Source organism: Podarcis muralis, chromosome 8 (genome assembly GCF_964188315.1).
Source record: "Podarcis muralis chromosome 8, rPodMur119.hap1.1, whole genome shotgun sequence".
In the NCBI taxonomy this organism is placed as follows: domain Eukaryota; kingdom Metazoa; phylum Chordata; class Lepidosauria; order Squamata; family Lacertidae; genus Podarcis; species Podarcis muralis.
Genome location: NC_135662.1, coordinates 51,515,280 through 51,540,408, shown reverse-complemented (window position 1 = coordinate 51,540,408; position 25,129 = coordinate 51,515,280). Strand labels below are relative to the sequence as shown.

General features: G+C 42.2%; 1 protein-coding gene across 2 annotated transcripts in view; it reads left to right on the top strand.

The window, feature by feature from the left end:
• The first annotated feature begins 1,061 nt into the window (after window positions 1-1,061).
• Window positions 1,062-25,129, top strand: part of LOC114600775 (cadherin-19-like) — a 67,769-nt gene continuing 43,701 nt past the window's right edge. Inside the window, exon 1 of one of the 2 annotated variants that reach the window (XM_077933187.1) lies at window positions 1,062-1,329. The gene's annotated coding sequence lies outside the window, so the exon portion shown is untranslated. The remainder of the gene's footprint in view (window positions 1,330-25,129) is intronic. The other variant, XM_028737438.2, reaches the window with a different exon arrangement.

Genomic DNA, 25,129 nt, shown 5'->3' with positions numbered 1-25,129 from the left:
GTTGGAAGTGACACGAAGGGTCAACTAATCTAACCATGTGCAAACCCTCCACCTCCCGCCCCTCACAGGTTGTATTGCATCAATAGCCAGCTGATGTAGTTTGGGCTCTTTTCATAGCTTCCCATGGACCACACTTCTGGAAGGTAAGTGGCAATTGCCTTCCCAACATGTTGAAAGAATTTCTCTTTCCCCATGCCAGAAAGTAGCAGAAAATCTGTCTTTGTAGTCACAGTGGGAGAATAATTTCAGGAAATTGGAAATAGAGATAGTAATGATAGTAATAATACTACTAATGTTCCAGGGCAGGTTACAACAATTACAGGTAAAAAGGTTAAGGTAAAGGACCCCTGGACAGTTACGTCCAGTCAAAGGTGACTATGGGGTGCGGCGCTCATCTCGCTTTCAGGCCGAGGGAGCCGGCATTTGTACGCAGACAGCTTTCCGGGTCATGTGGTCAGCATGACTAAACTGCTTCTGGTGCAACAGAACTCCGTGATGGAAGCCAGAGCACATGGAAATGCCATTTATCTTCCCGCTGCAGCAGTATCTATTTATTTACTTGCAATGGTGTGCTTTTGAACAATTACAACACAATATTGAAAACAGCTTATTACAACGCAGAACCATAAAAATAAGATGGGCCCTAAAAATATACATTACAAGTGTCAAAAGCTGGCTGAAATTAGGGTGCAGAGCTCTATGAAAAGAATAAGGTAGGCATGATCCACTCAGAGACTGGGAACAGGAAGGATTATTTAAGAATTTATAGAAAAATATATTTAAGGAAGCAAAAGGGGAGTGCTGCAGAACCAGTCCTTTACTTCATATTACTTTGTAGCTCCTGTAAAACGATCAATTGCTTTCTTAACATCTAAGTGCAGGGCATGTCTATTTCATTTGCAAAACACTCACACAGAAAATGACTCTTCTCTTTAACACATCTGGTACTTGCCAGTAAGTCCTTTTTCCAGACGAGAGAAAGAAAGAAAAAGAAAGAAAATCCGTTTTCATTTTGCTCACTACATCCGTCTTGCATCATTTCAATGCTGGGTTCAGCCTGAACTTCAGAGAAGCATTATGATGTTTTGCACAAAAGAGCCTATGTTTTACTAGGAACACCAAAAATAGCAAGCAGTAAGCAGTGACATACTGTGAGTTTTCAAATCCCAAAGCATAAGTGCCTTTTACTGGCAGGAAATTGTTTCTTCCCAAAGCTTTCAGAAGGCTCTGAAGTCAAAAGAACTTCTCCTTTCTTTCATCAGACGTTTAAGCCAATTTTTTTTTGTATTATTCATTCGTCAAAAGCTAGGAGGGCCTGGTGCCGCACAGGTAAGTTTTCAATACCTTTTTTTTAAAAAAAGAAATATTTGTACTGGTTTTAATAAAAGAATAAAATCTAAAACGACTTCAAATGGGAGTTTTGGAAAGACCAATACTCTAGTTCTGAATACGTTTACTTGGAATTGACATCTTTTGATTGAGGTGGACACTTTACACTTCAAGAAATGTGTTTTGGATCAGAGTGCAAATCTTCTTGTTGTTTACAACAATAGTAGCTTACAATCATACTGCTATTTATTTTCTCTCTAAGCAACCTGGTAAACTCGGATAGGCAGAGAAGTAGTGCTTTGTCTAAAGGGATGCATCAAGATGGAGCCAGGTGTGATAAAGTTGTACATATATTTCTTTGGCCTCATTGTCATTTGAAATCTATGAAGTGTTTTTAGGTTTTGGAAGCAGCATAAAAAAATCTGTGAAACATCTTTGAAGCAAATACAGTAATGGGATAAAAAATAACCACATTTAATGATCATATCATCATTATCACAGCAATAAAACAAATGGTTTCTTTCATGCTGAGGAGAGATAGAGAATGGGACTTTTCTGTAATTTCTCCAATATAAATATATTATTTTGTGCAAACTTGTTCAGATATTATTTTAAAAGTTTAGTAAATGTTGAATATATCACCAACAATGCAATCCTAAGCATATTTAGTCCAAAGAAGTCCAAGTGATTTCAGTGGGAATTAGTTTCTAGTCACTGAGTGTGTGTTTAGGATTAGTTTTCCTTAACTAAAGCTGCAGTCCTAAGCAAATCAACTCAGAAGTCCATTCAATTAAGCATTCATGAGGGAAAAGTTTCTACTTTTATGCCAAAGATTTGTTAAAGCAGTTATCTATCTCTGCTCATAGAAGGCACCAAAATTTGATCAAAAAATACATGGAAACAATAGATTTGCTTTCATTCAGAGTATCTTCATTTGATTTTGTGGTACTGCAGAGTGTACAGTTCCCTGATTCCTTCAGAAACAGTTTCATAACTAATTTGTTCCATAATTCAGCACCTTACTACAGCAGCGGTCAACCTCAGCAATTCATATTTCTCTTTCATTTTGGTTTATAGTTTCAAACAATGTGCCCAGATAGCCAAGACCTCTGAGACAAATTGCTATGACTTTATTGAACTGCAGATTTGAAATTGTAGCATGCCATGAAAATATTACCACAAACACTTTCCTTTAGGAAAGAAATATTGAAAATGCTACTCAAATTAAAGCTACAGGGATAGTTCTGGATTTATTTATATGCAAAAGTTTGAAATTTTGCATGGGAGGAGGCAGAACTGTAACAGCAGAAAAAGTTCTATGTGTATACACAATGACTGGAAGTCTATAAATTAATGCAAATATGGCTTGCTCTAGAGTAAAGAAATATATGCATCTTGGAATATTTTTTGATGAAAATCAATTTTTGATCAAGCTAAATATACTGTTCAGTTTTTTTAAAATGTTTTTTTCATCTACAGCATTATAATTCACAGGTTCAAAATGTTTTGCTTATGAGCAAAGAACCTGTTTTAATAATTTAATTTTTAAAAATTGTGATGGGAAAACTGCAGCTATAGTTACTCAGAAGTTTGAAGTTCATTGTATATTTTAAATGGTTTAACAAGGAGCAGTTGTTGTTTTCAAATGTGCCTTTTACTGTCATTTCTTGAACTTGTAGATAAATTGAATAGACTGAGAAGTTCAAGAAAAGACTAACCTTATACTGAAGACAAGTGGAACATTAAAACCTTGAAGACAAAGACATAATTCAGCCAAAGTTCAATGTGTTCCATTTATTTCAATGAGGGAGAGAACTAAGCAAGTGGTCATTTTGATGGATTTTAGTTAACCCAAATAGCACAAATAACTGAAACTCTTCAAAATAAGAGGCAGGAAGACACTGTGAATGGAGTTATAGGCCAAAATTCAGCTTAACCCTGGCCATACAAACAGAATGTTTCACCCTAAAATGCTAGCTCTTGACTCTACACCCACACACAAATAGTTTTCCTTTAAATTTTGAAAGATGAAGGGTTTTTATTTTATCTCTTTGACACTGCGAGATTATTTCAGCTACAGTATGTTTTTAGGTAGGTTGAAAATAGATTCCTGTTTCTCAAGGTGTCTAAAGCGGAAGAAATGGTCATAGCTCCATCAAACAAAATTACTTTTATGTTGAGAAAGATGAAAACACCAGCAGTTAAAAAACCAGCAACTTTCCCTCTCTTGAAACTTCTTTTCTGTTTGAAAACTCTTCTACATTTTAAGGCATGGTGGATGCTGTGTTTTAAAAAGATACTGACAATTTCTGTATTTAAACACTTCAAGTAAAGCATACAATATTCGTACCGTTTGAGAGAACCGATTTGGAGCTGAATTGTGTCCTAATTTTATCAATGCTGATGAAAGAGAGAAAGAAAAGAATTGTAGCTCTTGTGTGTCTCTGAAGACTAGTTCACACATTCATGAACATAGCTTGTTTCTCTCATCACTTGAATGCTCAGTTATTGAAGCAGGTTCACATATGCATGTTTGCTTCTTAATTACTACAACATCACATATTGACATGCCCAAATACCTCTATTCTCAATGCACATTGATCAAGGGAGGGAAAGCTCTGTATTGCTTGCATATATTATTATATCTGTCCATAGCTCCCACATACGTAGCTGTATGAGTGGGAGACATTGATAAATGTTCAAATTATCATGCAAAACTGAGAGCAGACCCTAACATTATTTCAGTAATCTTGGATCCCTAGCTCCTGAACAGGAATTATGAATGGCGCACTGCAAATATAAAGCCAAAGACAGAATAATATTGCTTCACATAATGCTGAATGCAGTGTCTTACAATGGCGTCAGTTCTCAGAAATTAAGAAATTAAGCTGTTGTATACAAGGCCACCAAATCTTGCTTGCCATAAATGAATTTATGGACCTATATGAGTGAACTAGCTCAAAATGATCAGATGTCAGTGTAAGAATATTCCATTGTACTTGTCTTGCATTTACCAGACAAATGAGGAAGGAGTGAAAATGCATTTATTGGCCACACCTTAAGCACAAATAGGCCTTCCTGCTGCATCCATTGTTGCTGTTGTCATCCATCTGTCTCAGTGGACAATGGAAGAGTATGCCTTTAGGGTAAAGTCAAACTGCTGGTGAGTTACAGCAACTGCTGTGGCTGTAGAGACCAATATGGGGGAGACATGTTTTATTGCAGGTGGGGCAGATGAAGGTGTCTGATTTTGCTGCTATAGGTGTGCCATGGTGTTTCTTCTCTCTGTGCTTCTCCCAGCAGTCATTCCCCCTCACTGCTGTTGATACATGACCTGACTGTCTGTCTCCAGGCACTGCGATCATCCACAAGGAATTCCCACATGGCAAGGATAATGTTGTCAGTATTCATTTCACATAGACAGCTTTGTAATGCAGAGAGCTGGTCTGTCAATGGGCCTGGTGCCTGAAGCCAGCTCCCCGGAGAGCACGTGCTGGGAATGTGCACTTGGGAGAGTACATCTCTGTTTGGAGACCCTGTCCTGCCATGTTTGACATGGCCATTCATTGACAGCCATCCCTTCAGCTGAAGTGTGAAGGGCTCCTATATATGTACTGTACAGATGCAGATGTGCAGGCCTTTACTAAACCAATGGTAGCTGTGTTAGAGGAGGCTTCTGAGTGTACAACTGTACTCTTCACTCTTCCACAGGGCATGTGGCCAGGATATGGCATTGGGGACAAACATGTGACCAGGCAGAGTATTGTGGGCAGGCATTCTGCATCAGCCACACATGTATGCAATGGCTTTTCAGGCATCAAGTGATCAATGTGTTTGTATGAATCAGTCCTCAGACAAGACATTTTTACATTCTTTCCGTTGGCTACAGGTAGTCATGTCTTAAATTAGGGCCAATCCACAAGGGCACAGAGTGTATGACTGGTTTATTTTCTTTGTTTAGCTGTCTTTCTAAATTCACTTTAGCTGCAGAATGGTGAGTGAGTTGCTATCTGGATTATGATGGCTTTGCCATCAGTCAACCAGTTTTTTGAGAGTTCCCTGTGTCATGCCTAATTAAAAGAAGTCCTTACATGACCTGTTTGCTGTCCTAACCCCTTTACTTAGTTCCATACATTGATATACTAAAGGCCAACATGGAGATTTAGCTGGAAAGCAAGAGACAATTGAAGTGCAAGCAAACACATCTTTGATATCTTACTCTGTGCTATAGATAAGGAATCTAGGTATGAATCTGAGTTGTGAGATTAACAGTGCAATCCAAATTTAAGATCTGCTTCAATGAGAAAGTTTGGAATAGGCAGATCTTGGTCTGTCCTGGCTCAAGTCATCTTGGCTGAACTGAAGCTATGCTGGTGGAACTTAAGCCGACAGAATTTATGCCATTGTAAATTCCCTAATGTTATGCATTAGCAAGGTTTTTGTGCCAAGTGCTCTTCAGCTGACACTATTGCTTCTGCCACTGAGTTAGAGAAAGCCATCTTGTAATTAAATCAGATAGATGATACTCCTCAAGCAGAGAATAGCTGATAAAATTATGCGGAAAACCCAACAAGACTTAGAATAACAGCATGAGAAAACAAACCAAAAACTGACCAATGCTGTTGTACAGGAAGCAAAAATCATACTCAGAGAACTGAACGCAAAGTGTGTTTACCAGTGGTTCCTCATCATCCCGGAAATAAGTGACAAGTGGGGTGCCACAGGATTCTGTCCTGGGCCCACTGTTGTTTAAGATATTTATAAGCAACTTGGATGAAGGAACTGAAGGGATGTTCATCAAATTTGCAGATGACACTAAACTGGTAGAGGGTAGCCAATGCCACAGAAAACAGAACCAGGATACAAGATGAATTTAGCAGATTAGAGAATTGCCCCTAAACTAACAAAATGAATTTCAATAGAAGCAAATGTAAGGTTTTGCACTTAGGCAGGAAGAACCAGCTGCATAAATATAAGATGGGGACACCTGGATTGCCAATGGTACATATGAAAAGGATCTAGGGGTGTTAGTAGAGGACAAATTGCACATGTATCAGCAGTGTAATGCAGCAGCAAAAAAGCAAGTGCTGTTCTAGGCTGCACCAAGAGAAGTATAGTGTCCTGATCAAGGGAAGTCATAGCCCAACTCTATTCTGCCTTGGTTGTTCCACACCTGGAGTACTGGGGCCAGTTTTGAGTACCACAATTTAAGAATGATATTGATATTGACAATTTGCAACATGTGCAATTTCATTGTCCTGCATGGGACAATGACAATAAAGATATATCATATTGTAGGAGGGTGACCATGATGCTCAAGGGTCAGGAATGGTTATGAGGAATGGTTGACGGAGTTGGGTATGTTTAAAGGTGTACCACTTAACCGGGGCCCGGTAGGGACCCCAAGATCTCCTGCAATGCTTTTGCAAAGTTTTTTGCAGATAAAATCGCTCAGATTCAGAAGGAGGTAGACTCCACCGTGGGAGCAGGGCCAGGGCGGGAAAGTGCTAGAGTTCTGTCTGGTCCTGTTACATGGGATCAATTCCAATCTGTTACCTCCGAGGATGTGGACAGGCTGCTTGGACAAGTGAAACCGACCACCTGTCTCCTTGATCCTTGCCCATCCTGGCTGATAAAAGCGAGCCGGGAAGGGCTGGGCGATGGGCTCTGCGGGGTGGTGAATGCTTCCCTCTGTGAGGGAGCCTTCCCAGACCCGCTGAAAGAGGCGGTCATTAAACCGCTTCTTAAAAAAACATCTTTAGACCCGGCCAATTTGGCCAACTATCGCCCAGTCTCAAATCTGCCATTCTTGGGCAAGGTGATTGAGCGGGTGGTTGCTGAACAACTCCAAGCATGCCTGGAGGAAACGGACCATTTGGATCCCTTCCAATCGGGATTCAGGCCTCACCATGGGACTGAAATTGCCTTGGTCGCGCTGGTTGATGATCTCCGGCGGGCTAGGGACAAAGGTGAGAGCTGCTTCCTAGTTCTGCTGGATCTCTCAGCGGCCTTTGACACCATCGACCATAACATCCTTCTGGACCGTCTAGAGGGGCTGGGAGCTGGGGGCACTGTCATACAGTGGTTCCGCTCCTTCCTCCTGGGCCATGTCCAGAAAGTGGTGGTGGGGGATGAATGTTCAGACCCCTGGGCTCTCACTTGTGGGGTGCCTCAGGGTTCTGTCCTCTCCCCCATGCTTTTTAATATCTATATGAGGCCGCTGGGAGAGATCATCAGGGGGTTTGGACTGGGTGTTCATCAGTATGCAGATGACACCCAGCTCTACCTCTCCTTTAAATCAGAACCAGTGAAGGCGGTGAATGTCCTGTGTGAGTGCCTGGAGGCGGTTGGCGGATGGATGGCGGCTAACAGATTGAGGTTGAATTCTGACAAGACAGAAGTACTGTTTTGGGGGGACAGGGAGTGGGTTGGTGTGGGGGATTCCCTGGTCTTGAATGGGGTAACTGTGCCCCTGAAGGACCAGGTGCGCAGCCTGGGAGTCATTTTGGACTCACAGCTGTCCATGGAGGTGCAGGTTAACTCTGTGTCCAGGGCAGCTGTCTACCAGCTCCACCTGGTACGCAGGCTAAGACCCTACCTGCCCGCGAACTGTCTCGCCAGAGTGGTGCATGCTCTAGTTATCTCACGCTTGGACTACTGCAACACGCTCTATGTGGGGCTACCTTTGAAGGTGACCCGGAAACTGCAATTAATCCAGAATGCGGCAGCTAGACTGGTGACTGGGAGTGGCCGCCGGGACCACATAACACCGGTTCTGAGAGATCTGCATTGGCTCCCAGTACGTTTCTGAGCACAATTCAATGTGTTGGTGCTGACCTTTAAAGCCCTAAACGGCCTCGGTCCTGTATACCTGAAGGAGCGTCTCCACCCCCAGCCCGGGGGCCTTCTGAGATCCAGCGCCGAGGGCCTTCTGGCAGTTCCCTCATTGTGAGAAGTGAGGCTACAGGGAACCAGACAGAGGGCCTTCTTGGTAGTGGCGCCCGCCCTGTGGAACGCCCTCCCATCAGATGTCAAAGAGATAAATAATTACCTGACATTCAGAAGACATCTTAAGGCAGCCCTGTTCAGGGAAGTTTTTAATATGTAACGCTGTACTGTTTTTAACACTGATTGGGAGCCGCCCAGAGTGGCTGGGGAAACTCAGCCAGATGGGCGGGGTATAAATAATAAATTATTATTATATTATTATATAGCTTGGAAAAGAGAAGGCTAAGAGGAGTTCTGATAGGCATCTTCCAATATTTAAGGAGCTGTCGCATGGAAGATGATGGAAGCTTGTTTTCTGCTGCTACAGTTGTATGTCCAAAACCAATGGCTTCAAGTTACGGGAAAGGAGATTCCGACTCAACATCAGGAAGAACTTTGATTGTAAGACGTATTTGACAGTGGAACAGACTCCTTTGTAAGGTGATGGACTCTCCTTCCTTATGGGTTTTAAAGCAGAGGCTGAGTGGTCTTCTGTCATGGATGCTTTAGTTGAGATTCCTGCAATGCAGGTGTTGGACTAGATGAGTCTCTGGGTCCCTTCCAACTCTACAATTCTATGATTCTTTGACTGTTCCTGTTGCTAGTGGTGTGAGGGTGGAATAGAGAATACTACTGTTAAACGTAAGTTCTAAATTTATTTAATGGTGGAAAACATATATCATAGTATTGCTTTATTATGTAAATTTTAAAATACGTTTAAAAATGAATTTTCACATGGTTAAAAGTACTTGTTTGAATGCCTTCCCTACCAGTGAAAATTCCTTTTAAAAAGCACTGAAAGTGGTGGCAAACAGGATCCTATACTTCTGTGGTGCCCTACACAATTTCCAGATTTCTGTGCCATACTAACTCCTCTGTAAGAGTGTACCAGCACCATCTGGCATCAATCAGATGTTAGCTAGGGCAAAAAACGAGAGCATAGGACTCCTCTGGACCTATTTCCTAAGCATTCGCCCTCATTTGTTTGTCCAAAGCTCACAGGAGGAGTTTGTTTATTTTGCAGGTAGATTATAGGGTAATGAGCATTCATCCAGATTTGATTGCGGGGTGTTGATGCCTCTTGGTATTGATGCTTTGTTGCCTCCACATTTTTCAATGCATTTGATGACCACTTTCCTAACCACAAAAAGTCTGGGGTTTTTTTCCTTAATGGGTTTGTTGTGCCAGGGTGACAGAGCCCTTTTGTCCACTTTAATTAAATAAACCTAAATTTCCAGTATGCACTTGAATTGTTTCTGCAGAATACTGGCAATCTGAAGGCTACCATAGCAATTGTTTTTCTAGTGCCTTGCTCCTGAGATTCCAGTTCCTTGTGGAGATGCTGTGCTGGATCAAATGTAGTTTTAAATGTACCTGATGTGCATATAGTCCCATAAAGTGAGTCCCAAATGTATCCAATGAAGCTTAGCTTTCTCTTTGTTTTTATGACCAGTCTTCTCCAGCAAAGCATTTAAGCTTTCTTAATTTCTCTGATCTTTAATGAGCATTATTTCACATATTTTTGACTGAGCTCATCTTCATCTTTCTAAGGACTGCAATATATACACGCATCATCAATTAGATAGTTCAAAAGCATCTTATTTTCTGTCATTAACATATTTGTGTGTGTAGACACAGAAAGCTGAGCAATCAACACAATGTACATCTGCATAGCATTTCCAAAAGCTCCTCATGGATTTCAGGAGTCACTTTTTAAAGGAAAATGACCAGGTATTCCAGCTATCTAATGATGTAGCATTTGAATCCAATTCAATTTATATGTTAAATGTCTTGTAAGGAACCGTGAAGTGGTCTGTTAAGGATTCCCCTCTATTCAGAGGTGGAGCTAGCTGTGCACCCAGGGGCGGGGCTAGCTGCCCGCCTAGGGCTTGCCGATCGCATGGTCGGCGGTTCGAATCCCCGCGGCGGGGTGAGCTCCCGTCTTTCGGTCCCAGCTCCTGCCCACCTAGCAGTTCAAAAGTACTCTTAAGTGCAAGTAGATAAATAGGTACCGCTTTATAGCGGGAAGGTAAACGGCGTTTCCGTGTGCTGGGCTGGTGCTGGCTCGCCAGAGCAGCTTCGTCATGCTGGCCACGTGACCCAGAAGTGTCTCCGGACAGCGCTGGCCCCTGGCCTCTTAAGTGAGATGGGCGCACAACCCTAGAGTCGGGCACGACTGGCCCGTACGGGCAGGGGTACCTTTACCTTTAATGATGTAGCATTTGAATCCAATTCAATTTATATGTTAAATGTGTTGTAAGGAACCGTGAAGTGGTCTGTTAAGGATTCCCCTCTATTCAGAGGTGGAGCTAGCTATGCACCCGGGGGCGGGGCTAGCTGCCGGGGGGTAGGGCTAGCCACCCACGGGAGTGGGGTGAGCATACAAGGGGGCGCCACCCATGGTGAGCGTCCCGGGGGGGAGGCGCGGCGATGTCACCCTCCTCTGGGATGATGTCCAGGTCAGACCGCACCCACCACACACCCCTTCCTCCACTAGTGCCTCTATTTATATTTGGTTACCATCTTTTCTTTTCTTTTCTCATTTTCCAAATGGCATCTTGCCATATCATATAAAAACCTATGTATCTGTATTATTTAAGAATTGGCCTGGGACCCTTAATGACTTCAATTATGACAGGCAAAACTATTCTCATTTGCTTCCCAGTCAAATGACAGAAGATAATGCATGTAGAAAATGTGAGAACAGCTTCTGCCAGAGAAAAGTTTAGTTCCACCCCAACATAAAATTTCAAGTTTCAGATTGAGATGAATGCCTTTGTATTTTCTTTCTTGTAAAAATAAATAAATTAAAAGCTGAATGAAATAGAATGAATATTTCAATCAACCTTTTATCTTAATTTTTATACATCTATACCATCTATCTTTTATCTATTTATCTCATTAATGACTGCTTTTTAATTTGTAATTTTAATTTTGAAGCTCGTATGCATGCACTAATTTCCCCTTTTGTTCATGCAATAAAATGGTCACAACAGATTGCTCTTACCTAAACTATAAGTCTGTATAAAGCACTGCCTTCTTTCAGAAACTCAGGGTTAAATCTAGATTGTTCCAAACTACCTTGGCATTCAACTCAATTTAAGGCTATTTTGAATGCAAGTATAATTGGTTTCCACTAATAATATTTTATTTTTGTTCTATCCTTCTTTGTTCTCTTCTGCATAAAATAGCATAAAACTATTACCAAGCTATTTACGTGTGAGCCATACTTAAAACATAAAACAATATAACAAAACGCATAAAAGACAATGTCTCCTAAAATTCACCATGAACAAATAGCATTTAGAGTATGCACTGCAAAGTGCAGTGTTTTGATGTGTTACATAGCAATCATAAAGCTACTTGTCTTGGGTTAGTTCCACTTGACTTATGTGAAACAGTCCAGTACATACCTCACACCAGGAATGAAGAATTGGAAAATCAAGCATTTGGGTAACACATTGTCAGAAATTATTATTTGCTATATAAATAAATAAATAAATAAAACCAAACCAAACAAATGTAGGCAGATACAATCTGTTCAGGCAGGCAAGAAATCTTCTCTGTCTACCTCTGAACCAAACCACCCCGAATTCACACAGGTGTGCTCATAGGCAAACAGCATCTTCCATTAAAGACTTGGAATGACAATGTTCACAGGAGCACCTAGACAATGTTCACAGAAGCCTCAATTGCCATAACCTTTGACAGGAGATGTTTGTGGGGAGGTCTTACAGAATGGTCCAACAGAAACAGAGATAAGCTTCTCCAGGCCAATTCTGAATTAAGGACCAAGGATCAGTCTAAATTGCATGTTTGGAGTTAGGCCCATTACAAACTGAATCCATGGGAGCTTGCCTGATCCTACTAGGGAGAATCAATGGGCTGATTGTGACCAAGCTTTGAGTTATTTTATTCTGCTTATTCTAGTGATTATGATTTATTATTATAAGCCAAATAGAGTCAGAGATCTAAATTTAAAATAACAGACCCTCCAAGTGTCCCTATTTTCCAGGGACATCCCTGATTTAGAGAAGCCATCCCAGTTTCTGATTGATCCCAGAATGTCCCACTTTTCCATAGGACATCCCTATTTTCATTGGAGAAATGTTGGAGGATATGGAGTTATCGGACCCCTGAGCTGTCTGAAAGCAGCCCTGTATAGGAATATTTTTTAAATGTTTAACGTTTTATCGTGTTTTTATATATGTTGGAAGCTGCCCAGAGTGGCTAGGACAACTCAGTAAGATCGTGTGGAGTATGAATAGTAAAATTATCATTATGGAATGGGACATCTCTATGTTCATTGGAGAACTGTTGGAGGGTATGAAATAGATGAATGACATCAGTGAGCAGGAAGATGAGTTGGACTGCAGGGTTCTTCAACAGTTGTCTCCAGATGTTGCCCATCATCCCTGACCAGTTTAGTCAATAGTGAGAGATTATAGAAGTTGTAGTCTAACAGCATTAGGAAACCAAGGCTGAAGAACACTATTGGAGATGCATCATACTTTTGTCCTGGGGACACTACCACATCTACTGACTTTATTAATTATATTAGCCCTGAGCTGAAACTTGTTCTACATTTCTCAGAAGCTTTCTTTTGCCGCAAAAGAGGCTTCCATTTGTTTTCATTGTTTGCAGCACACTTGGGAGTTCCTTAATAATTTCCATGTGGGGTAGGGTGGGGATAAGCTTACTTTACCATAAGGTAGTGATGGGTAGTATGTGTAAAACAGGGATGTATAGAATGAGACACTTAATCCGATGGCCTAATCCCTGTGATATTATTGTTATGGATAGGGGAATGATCAGTCACTACAAAAGTGTGACTAACCATAAACACTTTATATTATAGAAAAGTAGTTCCATTTTATGGGCATTCCAGTTCTTTAAAGTTATTTGAGAATATTTCTATTTAGATTCAAATGATGAATTGTACTTTTTCTTTTTCCTAGTCCTTTTACATCTCTGCCTAGGGGAGCATTTCTTTCTTTCTTTCTTTCTTTCTTTCTTTCTTTCTTTCTTTCTTTCTTTCTTTCTTCAAGAGTATTGTTACTCTTCCTTTTCCCTTTCTAGTTTTATCATCATGTGTAAAGTGATATGTGCTCAACTAGAGCTCATTATATTTATTTTACTAACTAAATCAGCCTTACTTGCAAGAATTACCATACACTGCTTATCACAATCCCGCACCTAGGCAAGAACTTGGTCATCAGGCTCTATTTCCACTTTCCTTGTTTCCAGAAGCCAAGTCCAAGGTTAGCTGTTTGTCTGAGCCAAGAAAATACCATTATTTTCTGTTATTTAGTTCTGACACTTTCCTTCCAGATATCGCATTGTATAATTCAGACTGTTTCACATCATGCACATTTCAACATAAGAGAATAAAATGCATCAAAATAAATGGGACATTTCATGACACACAAATGTGATGCATCAAATATTTTTCAAGCAAATTTTCCTCCCTGTCATACCACTTTTTCATTTATTTGGTCTCCAAAAATTGTATTTGTGAACTGAAGCAGAGAGAATCAGGTTACATAGCCTCATTAGCATTAAAAACTGGAAGCACCAGCATTAGCCTTGCTGTTATTGCCCTTTCCAACCTTTTTTTCTGTGTGCAGAGTTTCAAAGTGAGCATGTCTACTGTGTGAAAGGGGTTTGTGGAAGGGGTTGGTTAATTATAAACATAAAGCCATAATGAATGAAAAATGCACTGTGTTCTCCAACTCTGCCAGATAGAAAAGAGAGAGTTCTGAATTGTTTTTTTTCCGGTTCATCTATCATGACTTCTTGATTGCCTGTCAAACTCCAACCTCTATCCCAGCCAGCACAGAGCAATCAAAATGTTAACCCTTTTAAAGAACAGAAATCTATTTAGGATTTATTAATATTTTAATCCTGCAAATACAGTGGCTCTATTAGCATCAAATTTGTTTTAAAATTGCTATAATCTCTGGAATCAAGAACACTGCCTGGTAGTCAACCAAGTAATGGTGTGAGTGGAAGAACTTCCCCTTGTGCAATGGGACTTCTGCCTCTACCCCAGGCATAGGCAAACTCAGCCCTCCAGATGTTTTGGGACTACAACTCCCATCATCCCTGAACACTGGTCCTGTTGGCTAGGGATGATGGGAGTTGTAGTCCCAAAACATCTGGAGGGCCAAGTTTGCCTATGCCTGCTCTACTCCCTCCCATTCCTCCTAAATCTGTTCTTTGGGTTCCCACTGCCTTCCAAAGGAGATCTAAGGATGGTACAGGGCATATGCAGGGGGAGGATGGGAGAAGTCCTGTTGCACAAGGGGATGCTGTTCCACTTCTGCAGTTATTTAGTTTAATACCACCCAATATGGAAGCAACCCAGTGAAATAAATCATAATACTTACAATGGTTAACCTTTGGCTTGCCGGGCTGGGATCTATGAGTCAAGGGATCTGGCTTCAGTGAACAAGTCACCTTCATTATGCATGTTTCTGAAAAGTGAGAGAGGGTGTGCGGGGGAGGGGGAAGAACAGTCAATACTTTTGTTTTTGTCATGAAGATCTTGCGAACAAAGCACCTGATGAAATCTGTCTCCATGTACCATATTGGCCCGAATACCAGCCGCACCCATAAATAAATTGCACCTTTAAAATTCAAGGGGGGGGGGAGAAAAAACCTAAATATAAGGTGCTCGCCGTGTGTGTCTGTCTGAGGTGCTTTCTCACGCACGCTCTTCACACCCCCTCCAGGCCGGTTCCTCCTAGCAAGCAGCACAGGCACACATTGTCCCACAGCCACCGCTCCTGCTCCTGCCTTGGCTTCTTGTCTTCCCTATCAGCTCAAGGCGTCCAGGCATCACTGGAGAGAAAGATTGAAGGAGGGGGAAATTGAGGAGCCCGCTGTTAATGGGAGAAGCGGGAGCGCTCCTCAGAGGAGAACAAACTTGGGCCACTCATGAGGGGAAGTTTCTCTCTCCCCTCTCATACAACACCCGCCTTGCCCCACTCACTTGTGGCCCCTCTTCTCAGCTTCTTCCCTGCCACCCTCTACCTCATGGGCTGCTGTGGTTTGTCCACAGCAATTTTTGTAAGGTCGCGAATTTAAGCCACACTTTTTAACTTTTTACTGTTTTAATTTGGGGAAAAAGTGTGGCTTATATTTGAGCCAATACGGTATTAATCAAGTTCATACAAGAGTTCATTCACTAATACTTTTTCACTCCGTGCACATTTCAGTGTGTGTGTGTGTGTGTTTCTTTATGCATATCCTGATTTACTTCTTGTTTCATAACAACACAGTGTCTCTACATCTATTCATCCTTTTGATGGGTATATATTGTATATCCAGTGGCACAGGACAATCAATATATTCTTTACCACATACTAAGAATGCAGACTGCTCTACAGGGACTTTACCTCAACTGGATTTTATCACTGAGGGAAAGAAGGCAGAAACACTTAGCACTGTTTCATAAAAAAAAAAATATGTTATATATGCATATACAGATTGAGAGAGTTATCAAGGGGGCGGGGAAGCAAATGCAGAGGCAGCATGAATTTTTAAAGCGATATTAGTATCGTGACCCCCATAGACTCTCTCCGTGTCTCTTGTGGAAGCTTTCAGGGACTCTCATTGTTGTTATTCCATTGCATATGGACTCTGGCCAGCTCAGCAGTATTTCCCCATCTCTCTTTCTCTTTGCCACTCATATATTTATACAGTGGTACCTTGGTTTACAAACTTAATCCATTCCTGAAATCTGTTCTTAAAGCGAAACCATTATTAAACCGAGGCGTGCTTTCCCTAATGAGGCTTCCCACTGCCGGTGCCCTTCCATTTGGATTCCGTTCTTAGACCAAGGTAAAGTTCTCAAACCGGGACACTATTTCCGGTTTTGTGGAGTTTGTAAACCGAATCGTTCTTAAACCGGACTGTTCTTAAACCAAGGTACCACTGTATATAATAGTTCAAGAAAACATGTAAACATATCGTGGTTACGACAGTTCATAAACATACAAGCCCACTATCATATTGAAGTAGCCAAGGGGAGAAAAGCTCATTCTCATTCATGACTGTTGGAACATAAGGCAACCTCTCTGGCATGAAGTGTAAGTGTCTGGAGGGTGATGCTTTTACATTATGTAAACAGAGTTGATAAATGGAAACCAAATTTTGTCAAACTTCTCATGTTTTACCATTCCCTTTACTCTATGATGACAGCTTAAGTGTTCTTAAAGTGCTGTGTCCCACACTCAACAACACTGCTCGCTCTTAGAAGGCCCATTTTGGGTTTTCCAGCTTGAGGAACTTCTAGCAATACAATGTTTGAGAGGAATGGCATTTGTGATGCATTGTGGGGTTTGTTGAACTATCCACTGGAAAGAGTGCTAGCAGGGTGTCAGGGATAAGGGGCTAGGCTGACGTTTGAGGGAATTTAAGGTACCTGACCCAAAAACCATGACTACCCTTCTATTGCCATCTGATCCCTACCATTTTTTTATTTTTTTATTTTTGCCAATAAACTGAATTCATAGGAATAAATCCTTCCTAAACCCAATATAGGGTAGAATTGTATCCTGCCCACTCCACACCTCTTGCTGTAATTATGTGGACTATGGATTGATAATCACTGACACATAGACAATGCTAACTGATAGCAAATACAGCCAAATGGCTCTGGCACTTCTGAACAACCGTGGCTGAATATCTTTTCAAAGGGAAGAAGCAATTCAAAACAGCTAAGAAAATAATGCCCATGTAAATAAATCTGCATAAGGATGCAAACCATATTCAGCATCCTGATTAAATCATGAATAGTGATGAGGAAGTACCAAGGGACAGTGGAATCTTGGCATTCTTCCAGCAGTTAATAACCACATTGCCATTCAGGAGCAGTCAGAAATAGTATTGCTCTAGTCTCCGAGAGTCAAATGCCTTGACTTGGAACTAAGAAAATGATTAGTGATGTTGACAAAATTCATAATTGCCTGGTTTGCTGCACAAATTTGTCCAGCTCAAAGTGCTCAGCTGCATTAGGAATTGCAGTTTTCTATTCCCCCCGCCCCCGCCCCCCGGACGTTGTTTCCTGACTTGGTATGTTAAATGAGGTTCTGCATGTGGGTGCTCAGCAGGGTTTGCCTATTAACAACTTACTCTTAGGAATTGCTGATTGGAAGGACGGCGGTTCGAATCCCCATGACGGGGTGAGCTCCCGTTGCTCGGTTCCTGCTCCTGCCAACCTAGCAGTTCGAAAGCATGTCAAAGTGCAAGTAGATAAATAGGTACCGCTCCAGCGGGAAGGTAAACGGTGTTTCTGTGCGCTGCTCTGGTTTGCCAGAAGTGGCTTAGTCATGCTGGCTCCATGACCTGGAAGCTGTACGCCGGCTCCCTCGGCCAATAAAGCGAGATGAGCACCGCAACCCCAGTCAGTCATGACTGGACCCTAACGGTCAGGGGTCCCTTTACCTTTACCTTGTTAACGGCTGTGAGTAACAACAACAACAACATTATTTATACCCCACCCATCTGGCTGGGTTTCCCCAGCCACTTTGGGTGGCTTCGAACAAAATATTAAAAATACAGTAATCCATCAAACGTTAAAAGCTTCCCTAAAGAGTGCTGCCTTCAGATGTCTTCTAAAAGTCTGGTAGTTGCTGTCTTTGACATCTGGTGGGAGGGTGTTCCACAGGGTGCATGCCACCACCAAGAAGGCCCTCTGCCTGGTTCCCTGTAACATGGCTTCTCACAGTGAGGGAACCGCCAGAAGGCCCTCGGTGATGGACCTCAGTGTCTGGGCTGAACGATGGGGGTGGAGACGCTCCTTCAGGTATACTGGGCTGAGGCCATTTAGGGCTTTAAAGGTCAGCACCAACACTTTGAATGTTGTGACAAAAAGGAGTGTCATGATGAAACCACCTGACTGCTAGGGCTGGGTTAAGCCATGTGGTTGCTGGAAGCAATGGACAAGATAGCTCCCTCTCCCCTAATTCTCAAGCACAGAAGTTGACTGGACTAGCAACTAAATATTTTTCCAGCACTAGCAAAAAGAGTGTCCTCTGCTGCAGCTGAGGAAAGCCTGCTGATTGCAAAACAGGCCGTGTAGCACACCCAACACTTCCTCTTGCACTCATGCAACAAATTCAGGATTTTTATTTGTTTGCAGTTTGAAAAATGACAGGGAAATGTTTTGAAAAATGTGGGATGGACAAATGATTAGCTGGAAGTCAGGTCAAGACCTTGCAAGCAAATTAGGATGAATGATTATTGCCATATAACCACCCCATCAACAAATAAGTATGAATGCTCAGTAAAGACAGGACATAGTCTAAGCACTGCATCAGCTTTTTGCAAGCAAATCAGCATGAATGCTGTGTGAACAGGTCTTGGATGGAGTCCTTACTCTGTTACGCCTTGCATAAATATGGGTGTGACTCACATTCTAGTTACTTGGAACAACTAAGTCTGCCAGAGTTCTTTTCATATCATATTATTGAGACAAATATGCTTAGGAAGAGCAAATTCCCATGGTAGGAACACCTGACTCTCAACATTAAAGGTAAAGGTAAAGGTACCCCTGCCCGTATGGGCCAGTCTTGCCAGACTCTAGGGTTGTGCGCTCATCTCACTCTATAGGCCGGGAGCCAGCGCTGTCCGCAGACACTTCCGGGTCACGTGGCCAGCGTGACAAGCTGCATCTGGCGAGCCAGCGCAGCACACGGAACGCCGTTTACCTTCCCGCCAGAGCGGTCCCTATTTATCTACTTGCACCCAGGGGTGCTTTCGAACTGCTTCTCAATATTAACTCAATATCAAAAAATAGTCAGGACAACAGAAGCAAAGATTGGCATGCACTCCCATTTTATAAGTCCCAGCACAATGACTCTGTAGATATATTTGTTCAATTGAGTACAAGGACTGAGACACATAAATAAAACACATTTGCCACAGTTATTAAATACCTACAAAATGAATGCAATTTGGCATAATATCCAATTTTCAGATAAATATTCCACCCCTACACCCTTTCCCTGCTTAGCTTAGTGGTTGCATTCAGATGCAATTTGACTGGAAAAGAATTTTGCTGTGTTCAAGCATAATCTGCATGGAAGAGAAAATGATAATTATTCATGAATCAAACAAGCACACTTCTAAATCAGAAGCATAATCAAATACATTAAGCTGCTTCTTTTTCCCCCAGATTTGAATGGCTGCTGACAAGAGCAGTGTAAACCAGGAGGGGTTTGGCCCTGAGCACTTTCCTAGGTATAAAGCTGCAGTTATAAGGTCTGTGCATAAGCTCCTTTGTGCAGCTTTTGTGAGGCACTGCATCAGTCACAGTGCTGACTTGGCAAGCAAATGTTGTAAGCATCCCATTTCTTCAAAACTGGTGTTTAAACATTAGGGATGGCATTCAACTCATAGCAGTTCTGTTGAAAATAATGATTATGACTAAGCTGAGTGCCAGTCCCCCAACAGCAGCATTAGTACAGTGGTACCTCAGGTTACGGAACGTGGGTGGAGCTGTGTGTTAAACCACAGAGCCTAGGACTTGCCGATCAGAAGGTCAGTGGTTCAAATCCCCGCTACGGGGTACGCTCCCGTTGCTCGGTCGCTGCTCCTGCCAACCTAGCAGTTCGAAAGCACGTCAAAGTGCAAGTAGATAAATAGGTACCGCTCCGGCGGGAAGGTAAACGGTGTTTACGTGCACTGCTCTGGTTCGCCAGAAGCGGCTTAGTCATGCTGGCCACATGACCCGGAAGCTGTACACCGGCTCCCTTGGCCAATAAAGCGAGATGAGTGCCGCAACCCCTGAGTCGGCCACGACTGGACCTAATGATCAGGGGTTCCTTTACCTTTACCTCATGTTACAGATGCTTCAGGTTACAGACACTTCAGGTTACAGACTCCGCTAACCCAGAAATAGTACCTCTTGTTAAGAACTTTGCTTCAGGATGAGAACAGAAATCACGCAGCAGTGCAGCGGGAGGCCCCATTAGCTAAAGTGGTGCTTCAGGTTAAGAACAGTTTCAGGTTAAGAACGGATCTCCAGAACGAATTAAGTTCTTATCCGAGGTACCACTGTACTCCCATTTTTATTCCTGGGACAGATGCACATTATACAAGTAAAGTGTATCCAACACACTTTTGCGTGCTGAGGTCCCACAAAACCCCTACCCAATAACTCACACTTCACACATAATTTTTGTTTAAGGTTTTTGGCATAATTTTTTGGCCACAACTTTATTATCATACAAATTGCGAGTGGTTGCTTAGGCATTGGTTATGACTAGCTGTCCCCCCCCCCCCCCGCCTTGGGGGACAGCGCTGACTCCTTAGTCAGCCCCGGAGGAACAAGATCAGGGTCAGCTGGAGCTGCGTCACAGACCCTCAGCTACCCCCGCATGCTCCTTGAAGCTTACGCGGCCCGCACCCTGCCGTCAGGGATTGGACGAAGGGGATGGTAAGCTTCAGAATTCCTTTAACGGAATACCCGTCAGCAGCAGCATTGGAGGGGCAGGCACAGCCAATCCATACCCCTCCACCAACCAATTTTAACCAATGCCTAACCGCCAACCTTACAAGTTGTGACGATTTGCTAAGCAGTAGGCAAAACCCAAAAGGCACGCACTAATCAGCCAATTGGAAAAATTCCTACTGGGCCCCCGCACCAATGCGGACGACCCCATGACAGGCAGAGCAAGGTCAAAGCGAAAGCCCAATCAAGGGAGGGCGGGCGGGAGATCCGGTGTCCACAGCGAAAGAGAAAGAGAAAGCTGTGGACCATGCTTATATATAACCATTAATCCCACCCCTAAATTGGCAACATCAAATTTACCCCAGTAACAACAACCTCCAATCTGCTCCAGGCCCCTTACCATCTAAGGACTGGCCACTAGATGGGGTTTTGTCCGGCCCCATCCGCAACACGTGCTCTCTTTTAGTGAGAACACGCTTTATAACACGTGACTTCCCCTCCCCAAATCATAGGAACTGTAGTTCCATACTGATGCTGGTAATAGTAGCTATAGCCACAGTTCTCAAGATTCTTTAGAAGAAGGCAAGTGCTTTACATGTGTATTGAATGCACTGCGGATGTATGGTATGGATTTGTCCTTACTCTCTTGTTTCTGATTTGTTTTCACTGAACTTAATACCGCCCCACTTGTATGCAATCAGCACACGTGTGACCACTGACAAGTGTGCCATTTTTTGTGTTGAAAGGGGGCGAGGCGGTGCAGAGACAGAACAGGTGCCACAGCAAAGAAGGACGTCTCTGAGATCTTACCCACCTCACCTGGTTCCCAGGTTGAAGTTCGTTCAGCCAAGATCATGGTGCAGAGTTGTTAGACTCCAGCAGCCCAAGCCCACATGGCCAATGGTCAGGGTTAATAGAAGGCCATAGGCTGCCCATCCCTGTTGGAAGCTAGGCTGTGCACACACTACAACATTAAAGCACATTCAAAACACATTATTCTTTCCCTCAAAGAATTCTGGACACTGTAGTTCACCATTCACAAAGTTACAATTCTCAGCAAATCTTAACAAATGAGAGTGCCCAGAATTCTGTGAGAGAAAGAATGTGCTTCAGATGTGTAGTTTGTAGCCTTAGAGCGAAAAGGTGCAAAGCGTGAATGAATGCTGCATCTTCCTCATTCCAGAACTGAAGTACCACCACTGAAAGGCCTTTCTTTCTGATCAGCACATCTCTGGAGCTGAGATTACTGAGGTACAGGGTTATGTATTCCAGGCAAGTGTCAACCGTGTGTTGCACAGTCATGCAATGTGCCTCAATCAAATGAGCATAAGCACTAGAGATTACCCAGAATGACACGAGAGTGAGCGTAAAGGAACCAGGTAATTCAATGTGGGGAACCTACACAACACCCATCATCTCTGGCCATTGACCAGGTTTGTTAAAGCTGATGGGAGTTCACCAATATATGGAAGGCCCAAGATTTCCCACTCCTGGTGTAGTGCAATATGGCAGATAAACCCTTACAGAATTGCAGTCAGCAGGTTTTCTGCTGCCAACCCCCATTTTAATACTAAATTGCTCAATAGTCTTGTGAAATCTCCAGCTGAATTGAAGCACTTTGTAGTGTGATGTCTCTCATCTCTCTTGGAACTAGCTGTAGGGTCTTGTGGTTACAGAGCAAAGCAAAAGAATCACAACAACATAAAAATACCTTACTTCTTTTGTAAACTACTTTGAGTTTTGTTTTTGTGTTTTATGATTAAGTGGCATATAAATTTTATGAAATAAATATATTTCCCCCTGCTGTGATGAAGCATCTTCCTTCTCTTAAAAAAAGAGGATTTTAAAAAATAGAGCTTGGTCACAAAACCAGTAGTCTTAAAAACTACTTTCTTCTGATGATATTAATGATTTGTACAACCATCTTCTGTAATTTAATAAACAGCAGCAGCAGCAGCAGCAGCAACAGCAACAGCAACAGCAACAGCAACAGCAACAGCAACAGCAACAGCAACAACAATGCTTTTAGTCTGCCAAGTTGTGTTAAAGGCTTTCTCTGTTCACGGAGGCTCTAAAATGCTGGCAAATAGCAGCAGGGTTATGCACTTAATAGATGGTTATTTAGAAAATATAAATATAGTATGGTATCCTATATTGTGGTTGGTTCATGTTTCAGGACTACTGGGGGGTGGATGGCTGTCAGTTACAGAGAGGTGGACCAGATTTATCTGCTCAGTGGAATAGATCCACCATGCATCTAAATGCAAGCTAAAAGTAATTTATTTATTTATTTATTTATTTATTTATTTATTTATGTATTTATTTATTAAAAAATACTTTCTTGATTGATTGATGCTCCAGGTGACATACATGGGTCTCCTCCTTCCCATTTTATCTTTTCAACAGCCCTGTGAGGTAGGTTAGGCTGAGAGATGGTGACTGGTCCACGATCACGCAGTGACATATGTGGCTGAATGAGGATTTGAACCCTGTTATCTCAGGTCCTACTCCAACACTCTTAACCACTATACCATATCGGCCCTCTTTATAAATTGTATTTTCAATAAAATTGAAACCATGTTTTGTGTCGGTATGAAATTGGCAATAAAACGGCTAGCACATTTTCAAAGCTAAGCAGGGTCTGGTATGGTTTCAAATTGGATGGGGGACCATGTGTTGAGACTTCCTGCATTGCAGGCAGTTGGACTAGATTACTATGGGGGTTCCTTCCAACTCTGTGATTCTATGATCCAGCCAAATGTCATTCATGCTGATTTTCCACTCAAAATGGGTGGGTGGGTGTTGGTATACATGTGTGAGAGTGAGAAATGTGACCATCAGATGCATATACAGCAAGTGTTTGAGGAGGCTGAACCTGTAGGATTAGTTACTGGATATCCAGTACACATTGCTGTGGGGAGAGAACGTTGCATTTTATAGATTATCAGGCAGAAATTCTTAGTTTACTTAGACAGCAAGTATTTGGAAAAGCGGCACGTGTAGAATTTGTGCCTGAGTATTTTATATTCCCCATTTTTTCTCAAACTGTTTAGTGCCAGAGTGTCTTGTCAAACAAGTTAACTCATTCAAAGTAAGCTGTTTCTTATCCTTTATACCTCAAATGCAGCATGCTCCATGTACAAGCTTTCTTCTCATGATGTTTCAAATCAATGTGTTGAACCATTTTTAAGTATAAGCCCCATAGCCTAGGAAAAAGTACAAGTAATATCATGTAAAAGAAAACTATTTCTAGGGCTCATACTGATAGCTTTGCCCTAAATTTGCTTCCCTAACAAACAACAACAGCAGAGTGACTTACCAGCATGACATGAATAAAGAAACTCATTCAAAATGACACTACTTTCTAATATGCATTTATCCAGCTCACTGTGCAGAATATTCTTAATCTAAACTGAGAAGACAATGGTACATCAGTCTTTCCTTCACAGTGACTGCAAAAAACAAACAGTGTGTATCAGATGGATAATTAATCAGCACCACAAATTCAGTAATTGGTGTGTACTATCCTTGTGGAATTCACCATACAATTTTAGTAAGAATAATGTTATAGTCACTGCCTGGCATGCAGTTCCAGATTTCCTCATTGATCTGTAGCTTCTCCTAAGTATGTTGCAAAGAAAACCTGCTTAACAAATGCATTAATGACATGCTTTGATTTATGCTGGTGTCTCCCCTTGGGTATTATTGAGATAATGAATATGACATTTAAAGCATAAATATAAGCATCTTAAATCATCTGCAGGTGTTGCTAGATAATAGGTGAGTTCCCCTCCTGCAGTGTGAAAGCTTTTTTAAAAAATGAGACTTAATGCTGTTCCATTAAGTTTTAAAAAAATTGCTAGAAAATGTACGAAGTGTGATCCAAAATGTCTGTGCTATTTTAGTTGATAAAAAGGTAAAGGGACCCCTGACCGTTAGGTCCAGTCGTGGCCGACTCTGGGGTTTCAGCATTCATCCCGCTTTATTGGCCGAGGGAGCCAGCGTACAGCTTCCGGGTCATGTGGCCAGCATGACTAAGCCGCTTCTGGTGAACCAGAGCAGCGCACGGAAACGCCATTTACCTTCCCGTCGGAGCGGTACCTATTTATCTACTTGCACTTTGACGTGCTTTCAAACTGCTAGGTTGGCAGGAACAGGGACCGAGCAATGGGAGCTCACCCCGTCGTGGGGATTCAAACCACTGACCTTCTGATTGGCAAGTCCTAGGCTCTGTGGTTTAACCCACAGCGCCACCCACATCCCTATTTTAGTTGATACATTGGATTTATTGTTGATGGAGTGGTGTTTTGTGATGGGGGAGCTCTGTATTTATGGATGAGAAATCCTCCCCCT